This window comes from Marmota monax, unplaced genomic scaffold (genome assembly GCF_021218885.2).
Source record: "Marmota monax isolate L192 unplaced genomic scaffold, Marmota_monax_Labrador192_F-V1.1 WCK01_AAM20220418_F8-fsc00155, whole genome shotgun sequence".
Taxonomy (NCBI): Eukaryota; Metazoa; Chordata; class Mammalia; order Rodentia; family Sciuridae; genus Marmota; species Marmota monax.
This window is the reverse complement of record NW_026694554.1, coordinates 1,786,429-1,799,939: the sequence shown is the minus strand read 5'-3', so window position 1 is coordinate 1,799,939 and position 13,511 is coordinate 1,786,429. Positions and strand designations below refer to the sequence as shown.

Below are 13,511 nucleotides of genomic sequence, written 5' to 3'. Positions count from 1 at the left end.
TTTTTTGAGAAACCTACATGCTGATTTCCATGATAGCTGCACTAATTTCTATTTTTACCAACAGTTTATAAGAGTTTATTTTTTCCTGCATCTTCCCCAGCATTTATTATTAAACAAGTAATTTTAAAGATCTTTTGGTCTCAGAGTCCTCCTTGGTGTATTTCAGGTAATTATGCCTACCTTCAAGGTTATTGAGAATCACTGAAAATATACATACTTTTTGCTTAATACAGTAATTGGCAAGTAATTAATGTTTATCAAATTCCTACTAACTTATGGCTAGTCCTTCACTATGATGTACATATAGCAGCTGTTGGTAAATTATAAATTGAGGAAATAATATTTTCTATGATAAATTCAAGTTGAACATACTGTTTTTTGCATTATTTCAGTCTCATGCTTCACCATATGTAAAGCAGTGTTACCTTGTCTTATTGTTGCTGTTGATACTGTTATTGTTGAAACTGCAGTTTATTAGGTGAATGTATGGACAACATGGATCTAAGTAGGATAAATATTATTATCTTTTTTTTCAAAACAATACACACACATATACACACACACAAATAAATTTTTTCAAAGTCACACAGCTAGAAATAGGTTGAGTAGGGTCTTTGGACTTGTCCTGGAACTGGTATCTCTTATTTGAAGTGTCTTTGGATGAAAGAAAGATAGAAATCACTTAATAAAGTAAACATTGAAAAAGTATTTGCATACATTAGAAATAATACATCTTATGGTCAAAGTGAAGATTCTAGGAAGAAAATCAAAACCAGTATTTACGTCTGGTCCTACTTTTGCTTATATCCTATTTTGCCATTGTGCATTTATTTATTTATTTATTTTAAGTTGTGGATGGACATAATACCTTCATTTATTTTTATGTGGTACTGAGGATTGAACCCAGTGTCTCATACATGCAAAATGAGCAGTCTACCACTGAGCCACAACCTCAGTGCCCACATTGTACATTTTTTGAAAAATTTGTATTTGTCCTTTTTAGTTATAATGATAGTAGAATATATTTTGACATATTATACATACATGGAGTAAACTTTTCTGTGGTTGTACATGATGTTGAGTTACACTGGTTACATATTCAAATATAAACAGGAAAGTTATGTCCTATTTATTCTACTATCTTTCCTAGTCACATTCTCCCTCCCTTCTCCCCACTCCCACCTGTCTAATCTTGTGAACCTCCACTCCTACCCCACCGCTTATTGTGGGTCAGCATCTTCATATCAGAGAGAACATTTGTCCTTTGTTTTTTGGAATTGGCACTTAACATGATAGTTTCTAGTTCTAACCATTTCCTGGCAAAGGCCATAATTTCATTCTTCTTTATGGCTCAGTAATGTTCCATTGTGTATATGTACCACATCTTCTTCATTTATTCATTCATTGAAGGGCACCTAGGTTGGCTTCATAGCTTAGCTATTGTGAATTGAGCTGCTATAAGCATTGATGTGGCTTCATTACAGTGGTATGCTGATTTAAAGTCTCTTAGGTATATATTGAGGAGTGGGATAACTGGGTCAAATGGTTGTTCCATTCCAAGTTTTCTAAGGACTCTCCATAGTACTTTGCCGAGTGGTTGCACCAATTTGCAGTCCCACCAGCAATGCATGAGTGTACCTTTTCCTCCATAGCCTCAACAACAATTCTTATTACTTGTATTCTTAGTAATTCCATTGTGTATTTTTGATAACAATAATTTTGAACTTTGTGGGATTTTCTGAGAATCCTTACTTCAGTTAGTGACACCATCTTTATTAAGTACCAATGATGTGATATTTTTAAACTCCTTTCATTCATCCAATTAGTTAATAAAATTTGTTACTTCCTCCTATCCCATTGCCACTATTTTGTTTTCAGACCATCCTATCACATGTTTAGACTACTATGAGCACCTGCAAATAGTTCTTCCAACCACGCTTTTCACTTCCCTTTTTATCTTTCACACTATGGTTGATGCTCCACAGCTCCTATGGCCTGATTTTGATACTCTCATCTATGTTTCCCAACCCTTTACACTTCTATTATAGTAAACTTATCCTAAGGTAAAAGTCATATGGAAAAAACAAGATAAATACTTGATTCTTTCCCTTTCTCTACCCATTTCTAAGGGAATGATTTGGTACTTTAGTGCCCTTCATAGATGATCCATCATGATTCAAAGCCAGCCTTGGCAAAAGCGAGGCACTAAATAACTCAGTAAGATCTTGTCTCTAAATAAAATACAAAATAGGGCTGGAGATGTGACTCAGTGCTTGAGTGCTCCTGAGTTCAATCCCCAATAACACTACACCCCCAAAAGATGATCGATCATAAATTCTAACATCATTATGAACTCACACATTTAAACATTTCTGGCATGTTTAAATCTATTGCAGTTACTATCCTTATTAATGCCCCAATTAGTCCATATTTGGCCAACAAAAGCTTATAGAAATTGGCTTCAGTGTCACATTGCTGCAGTAGCCTTTGATGGCTTCATTACTTTCTGTTATGACAAGATATTTCAGTCTTATCTTATACCTTTTCTGCTCCAGACCCCGTAGTCAGCCATTTAAAAAAGAGTCGTCCTTCATTTACTTGGGGGTGGTGGTGTTTACATATCATAATATAAGTGGTGTTGTTGCTAGGCTTGTTATTAAAGCCTTTAACTGTTACAGATCTACATATTTTTTAAGGTACAATATATCAAGGGTTCTTATTGGAGCTGGGGCAGGGGATATAGCTCAATGGTAGAAAACTTGCCCAGCATGTGTAAAGCCCTGTGTTAGATCCCAGTGTCACAAAGAAAGTTCGTATTTACAATTCCACTTCAAATTTAAGGCTACAGTGTTTTAAATTAACTTCAATGATACTTCATTGATTATTTTGTTTACCATTCATACACAACAGCCTTGATAATAATACCAACACTGCTAACACCAACATGATTACTAAAAGCAACTTAATATTTGTACAGGTAACCTTTTTTTCTTAAGGTGTATCTCACTAGAAATGTACAGTTAAATTGTTGTTTTAAGATAATTTGAAATATAATTCAGTATTATGTATCACTAACAGGATATAGAGCAGAGTCCATTTATTTATCTTACTTTTGATTTTTACAGTTGGGTTTTAAATTTAATTTTGATTTTGAATTAGATATTATATTTACTTACATAGTTCCAAAGTCAAATCTACAAAAGAAAATCTTTTCAAAGAAGTCAAACTACTACCCCTCTCCTTTTCTCTTAAAGATAATAGTCCATCTTGCCCTTTTAAAAGTAAACAATAGCATATTGTATGTACTATTTTCCACTGAATATTTTCATCAGAATATATTTTGGAGATATTTCTCATTCTGTTTTGGAGATGTTTAATACTCCATTGTGTGTAAGTATTTTAGTTTATTCAACCTGTCCTCTATGATGAACTGCTTCTCCTTTGCAAGTAGTGCTGTAATGAATGGCCTTGTAGATAAAACAAGATCTCATTGGATCCCTAAGACAATTTATAGTATAAATGAAACTTTAGAACTTCCTGTGTAGTCTGGTTTTGAAAAGTGAAATACTGGGTGGTGACTTAATGCCTGTATGATTGGCCTATTCATGGTTATGTACATTTTGATGGCAGAGGAAGCAGCCTTTGTCTCTGCCTTTAAAATTATTTGCTAAAGATTTTTACTCATTTCCCACATTTGATATTGGAGGTAGCTTGCCCCTTTCTGCTTCAATGAAAGACCATAAAGATTATAGTCTTAAATTCAGCAAAAACCCAGGACGGCCATGAGTTAATCAATGCCAACATATTTACATGGCCCCTTGTTGTAATTCCTTTTTCCACATATATTGTGAGAAGAAAAATTTTCAAATATCTTTTACCCCCTTTTTACTCTGCCATTTTTATTTCATAATTTTCCCTTCTTTTTTTTCTTTAAAGGTTTTTGTAGTTGTAGATGAACAGAATGCTTATTTTTTTGTGGTACTGAGGATTAAACCCAGTGCCTCACACATGCTAGGCAAGAGCTCTGCCACTGAGCTACAGCCCCAGCCCTTTCCCCTTCTTTTTACCCTGCCCTTTTTCATTTCATAATTTTTAACCACTTCCATAAAAGCTTTTTAAAGAAAACTGTTGTTTGTCCTTGCTAGAGTTCCTAGAGGATTGAATCTGAACTCTTGTTCCTGTTGGTAATGGCAGAGTGGGTTCCTGTCTGTGCAGGGTTTCAAAGTTTCTCAGCTGGCTTGCTGACCCCCTTTCTGTAGTCTAAAGAAAAGGGACTAACTGTTCAAGTGCCACTCCTGAACTTTGAAAGGAAGTTCTAAATGTTGTCCTGTGCTATCAGTATATTTTAGCCTTGATATATAAGCTCAGTGTAATCCAAGTTTAATCTCAACCTCCAATGCCTCTTGGAAAAGAGTGTCACAAGTAACAGTAGTGGTTTAAAAGTAAATCATATATCAATACATACTATAAATGTAATTAATAAAAATCTCTATAATTCTATTAACCTGGAGGAACATGGGAGAAAAATTAATGTAACATAGGCTGAAAGAATCATACACTAATAATTATATACTAAATCAATTTGAAAGTGAGATAAAACTAAAGAAAATAGAGAATGAAAAGTACAAAAAGGAAAAAGAAAAAAAGTAAAAAAATGGAAGAAGGGGGGGGGAAATGGCTTAAAATAGAGTGAAGTGGTAATAGAAGTTGGAGCCCATGTGGAATGGTTGTATATAGGAGAGACTAGTTAGTCATTAATATCATTCAGTTAATATGTTAATTATCACTCAGAGGTTCATATTAATTATTTCAGAAGTTTTTAAAATAGTCTTTTGTGTCTGACATTTCAACTTTTAGAAAGTGCTAACTATGAGGAAGACTTTAAAATGTAAATCACCTTCCATTTCATCTCTGCCCCAGGCCAGCCAAACTTGTTAGGTAACTTTGTATCAGAATTAGACCCCTTCCTTGCCTGACCACCTCCTCTGGAATAGGTATGGTAAATTGCTTTTGTCTTTCAAAATGGCTTTGTTGTTTGTCTTGAGTGAAAGTGGAGTCTGTCTGAGGAATTGACCAACACCTTCACCTGGAGCCTCTTATTCAGAATCCCTGTCAACAAGTGCTAAACTTGCAGGGGTGCTTTTGGGACTTTACCTCCTCAGATCCAGATCCCTGCCCCCTTGTCTTTATCTCACAGATCAGTCTGTCAAATTCCAAAGGAAGTGGCCTTTGTTCTTCCTCACTCTGAGAGCCCTAGCAGGGTCAAAGTCTTTTGTGCTCAGAATGAGGCTGTTTGGGCATCAATGATCCAATGAAAAGTACTTGCCTAAGGCTTGTTTGGTCTTGAATATTCCAAAAACAAGTATACCAAGTACTAGGACCTAAGGGGGAAAAAGTGATCTCTGAAAAACCTTGGTAAACTGCTGGAGTTCCCAGTCGGCTTAGTGCATCTCAGCTCAGATCACCTCTGCTAGGAAGATTCAGGTAACTCTGTTGAGGATTACTAGTTCTCTCTCTATCTGGGGACTCCAGGCTTTCTCCCTATAAGCACAGCCCAGTGTTTCTGAGTTTGTGTTCTGTTCCAGTTGTAGATATGTTGATTAGTGACCATTTTTCTTAATCTTGGTAGGAAAGTGTCTTTATTCTTGAAGAGGGACTGCTTCCACTCCTCCACTGAGCCACAGCTTGGTGGACACTGCCTCAGTCTGTTGTCCTTATTAATTCTTTATTCTAGGAACCAACATTTTTTTTCCCTGAATACTATTTTACCGAGTTACCACCCTGCTTTCCCATCCCCTACCCCCAGTTTCTCTACATCACTTTGCTGCTGCAGAACTGCTGACTTAATTCAGTCTTGGAAAACTGCTGCAGCTCTGAAGATTCCTCTGAGCTGCCATCTTGTTATCTCCACTCATTACATTTTTGAGCACTAGTCCCAGCCCTGAGGTTGTAGAAGACTTTGGGGGAAATTGTAATAAGTTCTTAAGATTTTGAGTTCAGATTGTTTTGTAAATGTCTTTATAAAAATTTCAGGGTTCTTTTTCAGATGTGCATGACAGCAGAATCCATTTTGATATAATTATAAAGGATGGAATATATTTTATTCTACTTAGGATCCCATGCTTATGGATGTACATGATGGTGGGATTCACTGTGTTGATTTCATATATGTACATGGGAAAATTATGTCAGATTCATTCTACTGTCTTTCCTTTTCCTCTCTCCCCTCCTTTCCCTCCATTCCCCATCATCTAATCTACTGAACTTCTATTCTTCCCCTCACCCCCCTCAGCCTTATTATGGGTTAGCTTCCTCATTGTCTTTATGTTCTATTTCTGTTCTGCAGGAACCAAATCTGTAAATCACAGTCCATACAATCATGCATCATGGTGGTGAGGTTAATTTATGAAACAAGATGCCATGATCCAACTTTCAAGCCTTTGCTTAGATAAAACCTTGGCTTTAGAACAAATGATATGGCAAACCACAAAAGATTCCTTCATTTAATGTTTTTTTTTTTTTTTTGATTCATTGACAAACTCTGGGGCTAAATGTATTCCATAAGATGATTCTAATGTGGCTATAAAAGATTATGTGAAAGACAGAGCTACCCATACTTCCCTTCCTGCCATCTTTCATTTTGATAAATTTGCTAAGATTATTTGTTTTGGACCAAGAACAACTGTTATCTTTATTTAGACTTCATGTTTGCACTCCCTTGAATCCCTTGCATAATAAAGGACAGTGACCTGGTTAGTAATATAGAGATTTATGTTGGAAAGATTAATACCTGATCAATGGACTATTAACAGGTTTGATTTTTTTGTTTGTTTTTAACCAAACAGGGTCCTGGAAATGCAAATTTAAGACTTAACAGACTATTTTCAATATCAGGTCAAAAGTCTGACTTTTAAACCTAGCAAATATTGAATATAAGTTTCTTTTATGTGCCCATATGTTTATATGCATACAGATTAAGTGCATGGTACTAAATTGACATATGGAAAATTAGCCCAAAATGCCTTTTTGATTCATATGACTTTAGTAAATCTGTAATAAGTAAGTTAAACTTGTTTGTAATGTGTTTAAAATATAGTAACTCATTTTTCTGGCCTGCTAACTAATTCGGATATAGGATATTTGTTTCTAAATATTCAAGATACAGGTGTTCAATGTTTTCTATATAAAGCATTTTCTTCAGACCCTTTTGGCAAAACAAACAAACAAAAACCAAACTAAAACCAAAAATAAAATTTAAAATGTTAACTATGCTTGATTTTTGTAAATAATTTAAAGATAGCTACTAAAATGAGTAAATAAGTATATAGGACAGGCATTTTTGATTCTTAAAAATGTAGTTTTTAAAATAGCTTTGATTTTACAAGAAAACTTTAGTTCAGAGCTAGAAATCTTAGGTGTTTCATCCCTCAGAAATTTTTTTAATAAGTATATAATGTTTACATTTGTATGTGACCTTCATGGTTTATCTAAAATATTAATTATTCAATAAATTTGGAAAGTCACAAGTGAGCCTATACTTTCTTTGTTCCAATCAATGAAAATAATAAAAGATTTTAAATGCTAATAATCTATGTATCATTTATGTTTCTGATTTCTGGAATTACTTCATTTGATATTTTTTTTTTTTTATTAGTTGTTCAAAACATTACATAGTTCTTGATATATCATATTTCACACTTTGATTCAAGTGGGTTATGAACTCCCATTTTTACCCCATATACAGATTGCAGAATCACATCAGTTACACATCCATTGATTTACATATTGACATACTAGTGTCTGTTGTGTTCTGCTGCCCTTCCTATCCTCTACTATCCCCTCTCCCCTCCCCTCCCATCTTCTCTCTCTACCCCATATACTGTAATTCATTTCTCTCCCTTGTTTTTTTCCCTTTTCCCTCATTTCCTCTTATATGTAATTTTGTATAATGATGAGGGTCTCCTTCCATTTCCATGCAATTTCCCTTCTCTCCCCCTTTCCCTCCCACCTCTCGTCCCTGTTTAATGGTAATCTTCTTCTCATGCTCTTCCTCCCTACTCTGTTCTTAGTTGCTCTCCTTATATCAAAGAAGACATTTGGCATTTGTTTTTTAGGGATTGGCTAGCTTCACTTAGCATGATCTGCTCTAGTGCCATCCATTTTCCTACACATGCCATGATTTTGTCATTTTTAGTGCTGAGTAATACTCCATTGTGTATAAGAACATCGATGTAGCAGTATCCCTATAGTACGCTCTTTTAAGGTCTTCAGGGAATAGTCCGAGAAGGGCAATAGCTGGGTCAAATGGTGGTTCTATTCCTAGCTTTCCAAGGAATCTCCATACTGCTTTCCAAATTGGCCGCACCAATTTGCAGTCCCACCAGCAATGTACAAGCCTACCCTTTTCCCCACATCCTCTCTAGCACTTGTTGTTGTTTGACTTCATAATGGCTGCCAATCTTACTGGAGTGAGATGGTACCTTAGGGTGGTTTTGATTTGCATTTCTTTGACTGCTAGAGATGGTGAGCATTTTTTCATGTACTTGTTGATTGTTTGTATGTCCTCCTCTGAGAAGTGTTTGTTCAGGTCCTTGGCCCAATTAGACAGATGAAAGAAATTAAAGGCATAAAAATAGGAAAAGAAGAACTTAAATTATCACTATTTGTGGATGACATGATTCTATACCTAGCAGACCCCAAAGGGTCTACAAAGAAACTACTAGAGCTAATAAATGAATTCAGCAAAGTGGCAGGATATAAAATCAACATGCATAAATCAAAGGCATTCCTGTATATCAGTGACAGACAAATCTTCTGAAATGGAAATGAGGACAACCACCCCATTCACAATATCCTCAAAAAAAATAAAATACTTGGGAATCAACTTAACAAAAGAGGTGAAAGATTTATACAATGAAAACTACAGAACTCTAAAGAGAGAAATAGAAGAAAATCTTAGAAGATGGAAAAATATACCCTGTTCATGGATAGGCAGAACTAACATCATCAAAATGGCAATTTTACCAAAAGTTCTCTATAGGTTTAATGCAATGCCAATCAAAATCCCAGCGGCATTTCTTTTAGAAATAGATAAAGCAATCATGAAATTCATATGGAAAAATAAAAGACCCAGAATAGCAAAAGCAATTCTAAGCAGGAAGTGTGAATCAGGCGGTATAGCGATACCAGACTTCAAACTATACTACAGAGCAATAGTAACAAAAACAGCATGGTACTGGTACCAAAACAGGCAGGTGGACCAATGGTACAGAATAGAGGACACAGAGACCAATCCACAAAATTACAACTATCTTATTTTTGACAAAGGGCTTAAAAGCATGCAGTGGAGGAAGGATAGCATCTTTAACAAATGGTTCTGGGAAAACTGGAAATCCATATGCAACAAAATGAAACTGAATCCCTTTCTCTCACGATGCACAAAAGTTAACTCAAAATGGAATAAGGAGCTTGATATCAAAACAGAGACTCTGCATCTGATAGAAGAAAAAGTTGGCTCCGATCTACATACTGTGGGGTTGGGATCCAAATTCCTTAATAGGACACCCATAGCACAAGAGTTAAAAACAAGAATCAACAAATGGGACTCACTCAAACTAAAAAGTTTTTTCTCAGCAAGAGAAACAATAAGAGAGGTAAATAGGGAGCCTACATCATGGGAACAAATTTTTACTCCTCACACTTCAGATAGAGCCCTAATATCCAGAGTATACAAAGAATTCATTTGATAATGAGGTAAAATTGTGGAATATTTGTTCGTGTTTTTGTGGTTAATTGATCATAAAATCCTGGCAGTACTTTGAGAAATTAAACATCAGTCTGTCTATACCTTCATTTAATAACCTTAAATGCTATTCAAGTAGTTTACTTCCTTTAATTTTACAATTTCCTTGTTAGAAAAGTTTCATGTTGACATTCAGGCTCTAAATTTGTGATTGTTAAAAATAAAATTGTGCTAATTTACAATCCCACCAACAGTGTGAAATTGATGTTAATAAGCCTTAGTAAAAGCAGATTAAAAGCATGTTTAAAATTCTCTATAAACTAACTTTAGTTGCTCTGCTAATCTGGAGTTTAAAATGAGTTTGTATAGTGTTGTTTATAGAACAACTCAAGTAATTTCCATTTATGGTTCTATATGTGCTGTACAAGCTGTCTGGATTTTATTATTCTAACCAGCAAGGTGCTTCATTGCTTTCTTGAAATGTTAGATTTTTTTTGCCATCTTGTCAAAAGTCTAGTAATGCTTAAATTTAGTAATGCTTATTAAATTCTAAAAGATTGAAAGTAACTTTTAAAGTGCATTTGTAAGTAAGGATCCAACAGTTTGGCAGTGATTGGAGCACACTCAATAAAGGTTACGAAGAACTGGCCTAAAGAACAAATATTTTGTGTTTTATTAAGATAATTTCTTATTGTTTCAAACTGGATAAAATAATTGGTCATCAATAAATGATACATAAAGATTTTATGTTATTCTTTAAAAAAGATAATTTCTTGTGTTTTCTGTTGGTTTTATTGTGCTTTTAACATTTAAAAGAAAATTAAGTCATATAAGTTTTAAAATTTATTAAAATCTTCATTTGTTCTATAAAGTCTCTTGATTTGTATTTAAACTTTTTACAATAATGTCATACATTTTATTGACACAAATGATCTAAAGATTTAAAAATCTGACATTCTACATATAACACTGTTAATTGTGATTGTTGTGTAGGTAACAATTGTTTTATTAAGTTACTAAATTCTCTAATCATAATGCCTTCTCTATTGTTGTAGTTATTATTTTTTGTGAGAAATATCTGTAGTAAATAAGGATGAAATAATTGGTCACCAATAAATGAAACATAAAAATGCCATCTCAAGATAAATTTAAAATTAAAGATTTTAATATAGGATATGTATAGGGATGGCTATTTTAAAAATGTGTTTTCTCAATTAATCTGCTTATGTTGTGACTTAGTTTACAAAGTACGTTTAAGTACATATGGATGTTCTTATTTGATGGAATGACATTAATTCTTGTCAAAGTTTTTACAGTTTTGTAAAATGTATCTAAATTCTAAATATGCTTTCTACCCAGATGGTGATTTATCTTGATACAGACAAGTTGCTTTTCTTTGGGTAAAGATGATAAAATGAAAGAGATTGTGTTTATTAGTTCAAATCTTATGTAAAAATGGGATTGCTTTGCTCTTCTTGGTGTTTTGTGTTTTTCTGGCCTAAGAATTCATGTTTCAAAAAACCTTCTGTTGTGTACAATTGGCTAAAGAGGGGCCTTCTGTTACTGACTTAAACTGTGGATGTGGGACCACTCAGATGACAGAATGGCAGAAAGTTCCTGCAATGTCGAGGTCAAGATGTTTTGGCAAATAATCCACAGTCTTCAGATGACATCTTTTAGAGACAGAAGGGAAAATAATGTGGAGTCACTTGTTAAACCCCACCAAAAATATAAATAGCTGGGAGGTAATGGAAAGAGAGTTCTTACACAAACATTGAAGTCCTTCCCTTAGGCAGAGCTATTATTTCAGAATTTGCCTCCTTTAAGAATAAATATCTGATCTCTATGTTTACTAGTCAGATGACATGGAAGCCAGATGAATTGGGGGATCCCCCTCCCACAGAAATTAGGAAGATGCAGATGCTAGCCCTAGGAAGTCTCAGTTCCTTTTGGTGTGAAAAGGAAGGCTCCAGGTACTTGGAGGAAGTCAAAACCTGTGAAATTCCTCTGTGCTAGGATGACTCCAATGTAAATCCTGTTGTAAAGCTGTGAAATTCTGTCTTTTGTCCTAATGCATCCTTTCCCCCTTTAAAAGTTTTCCTCTTCCCAAAGCTTTTCTGAGATGAAGCTTTTGGAAACTATGAAGTTCCTGGCTTTTAATAAAACCTAATTTAGAGAGAGAGAGAGAGAGAGAGAGAGAGAGAGAGAGAGAGAGAGAGGGAGAGGGAGGGAGGAGGGGGAGGGGGAGGGGGGAGGGTTAGGGTTAGAGAGAGGGAGGGAGAGGGAGAGGGAGAGGGAGAGGGAGAGGGAGGCTATATTGCCTGTGTTGTCCTAGAACTCTTGGGCTCAAGTGATTCTCCTGCCTTAGCCACCCTAGTGGCTGAGAATACAGGCATGTGTCACCACACCATGTCAAAACTGGTTTTAATTGCTATTTTTAATTTAATTAGGTCATGTGAATTATGACCGAAAGAGATGTTGTGCAGCATTGTATTGTTTGAAAAGTAAATACTTTTTAGTGTAATGTTGAAGAATATGAGGAGTCAGTTTAAAAATAAATTCCAGTATACCTTAAAGATTGTTCTTCATTCATATTGATCTAAGTTGTTTGGGGGAATGATTTTTTTTTTCTTTTTGAATAAGTGCTATAGTCAATGGTAAACAAATAGTTTTATGTCTTTCTATTGCTTAGATGTGGCTTAGTGTTTAGAGAATGAACTTTAGATTTTATCTATACAGTAAGTAAAAAAAAAACAGAATCCTTCAGATTCGAGGCCTCTTGTGTGAATAAAAGAAAGCGATTCAATTTTGTACTTTTATTACACTAGAAGAATATCATGTTATAAAAATGCTGGCTTGCATCTAGAATTCAAGAATCACTTGGAACTTCATAATATTCCATTATAGTAGAGATGTAGACATTTTTGTTTTAAGATAGCATATGAATCTCATTTTGCTTGAATAAACAGATTTCTGGTAAGGTGATTACTGTAACATAAAACCACTTAAGAATTTTACCCTTTAGAACATGGAGGACAAATTGAATTATGGCCTGCTAGCATGGAGATAAAGGAAAAAAACAACCTGCACCTGCTTGCTTAATTACCCCAAATTGGAAACTTGGATACATGAACCCCCTTAGTTACTTTTACCTATAAAATACTCACCACATTTTTATTTATCTCTCCTCAATATCTCTATTGATTTCAGCTTAAAATTTTTCTATAAGCTCTTTCCTTTTTTTCTCACTCATTGTCTTTCTTGTTTGCCATGTTTTTTTTTTTTTTTTTCATGGCAAAATAGTATTTTGCATGACTAGTAGGACCTGAGAGATGCCTTATTTATTTTGAGCATAAAAATGTTAAAAAGAACAGTAATGGATGCCACTAATGTGTCTTTGGTATGGCTGTGGATTTTTTCTCAATTTCTTTCTACACATATATACACACACAATTGAGTTTGAATATTTTTATGCTTATTCTTTGTTGTCATTCTTCTTCTATGAAAGGCCTGTTCAATAATTTTTCACTGGGCTTCTCACACTTATAGAATTGTAACCTTTATTTTAAACCAGCAAACTTATAAACCATTTTTCTTTATGGACTTTGAGGTTTGTGTCAGACCTTAGATTTTGTTTGTTCCCCATTAAAATATTCTTTATTTTCTACTACCTTTTCAGTTCCACCTTATGCAAATATTTAATCTGTCTTTAATGTGTATTTGTAGTACAGTTAGGATTTTAACCACCCTCTACCATAGCCAGCTTCTC

General features: G+C 34.5%; 1 protein-coding gene across 4 annotated transcripts in view; it reads left to right on the top strand.

Moving 5' to 3' along the window:
• Klhl13 (kelch like family member 13) overlaps nt 1-13,511 on the top strand; it is a 182,983-nt gene that overhangs the window by 47,452 nt on the left and 122,020 nt on the right. For 2 of the 4 annotated variants that reach the window (XM_046420966.2, XM_046420967.2), the window contains exon 1: nt 5,311-5,484. The exons of the other annotated variants lie outside the window; for them this stretch is intronic. The gene's annotated coding sequence lies outside the window, so the exon portion shown is untranslated. Of the gene's footprint in view, nt 1-5,310; nt 5,485-13,511 lie in introns of those variants that run through there. 4 annotated transcript variants of the gene reach the window in all.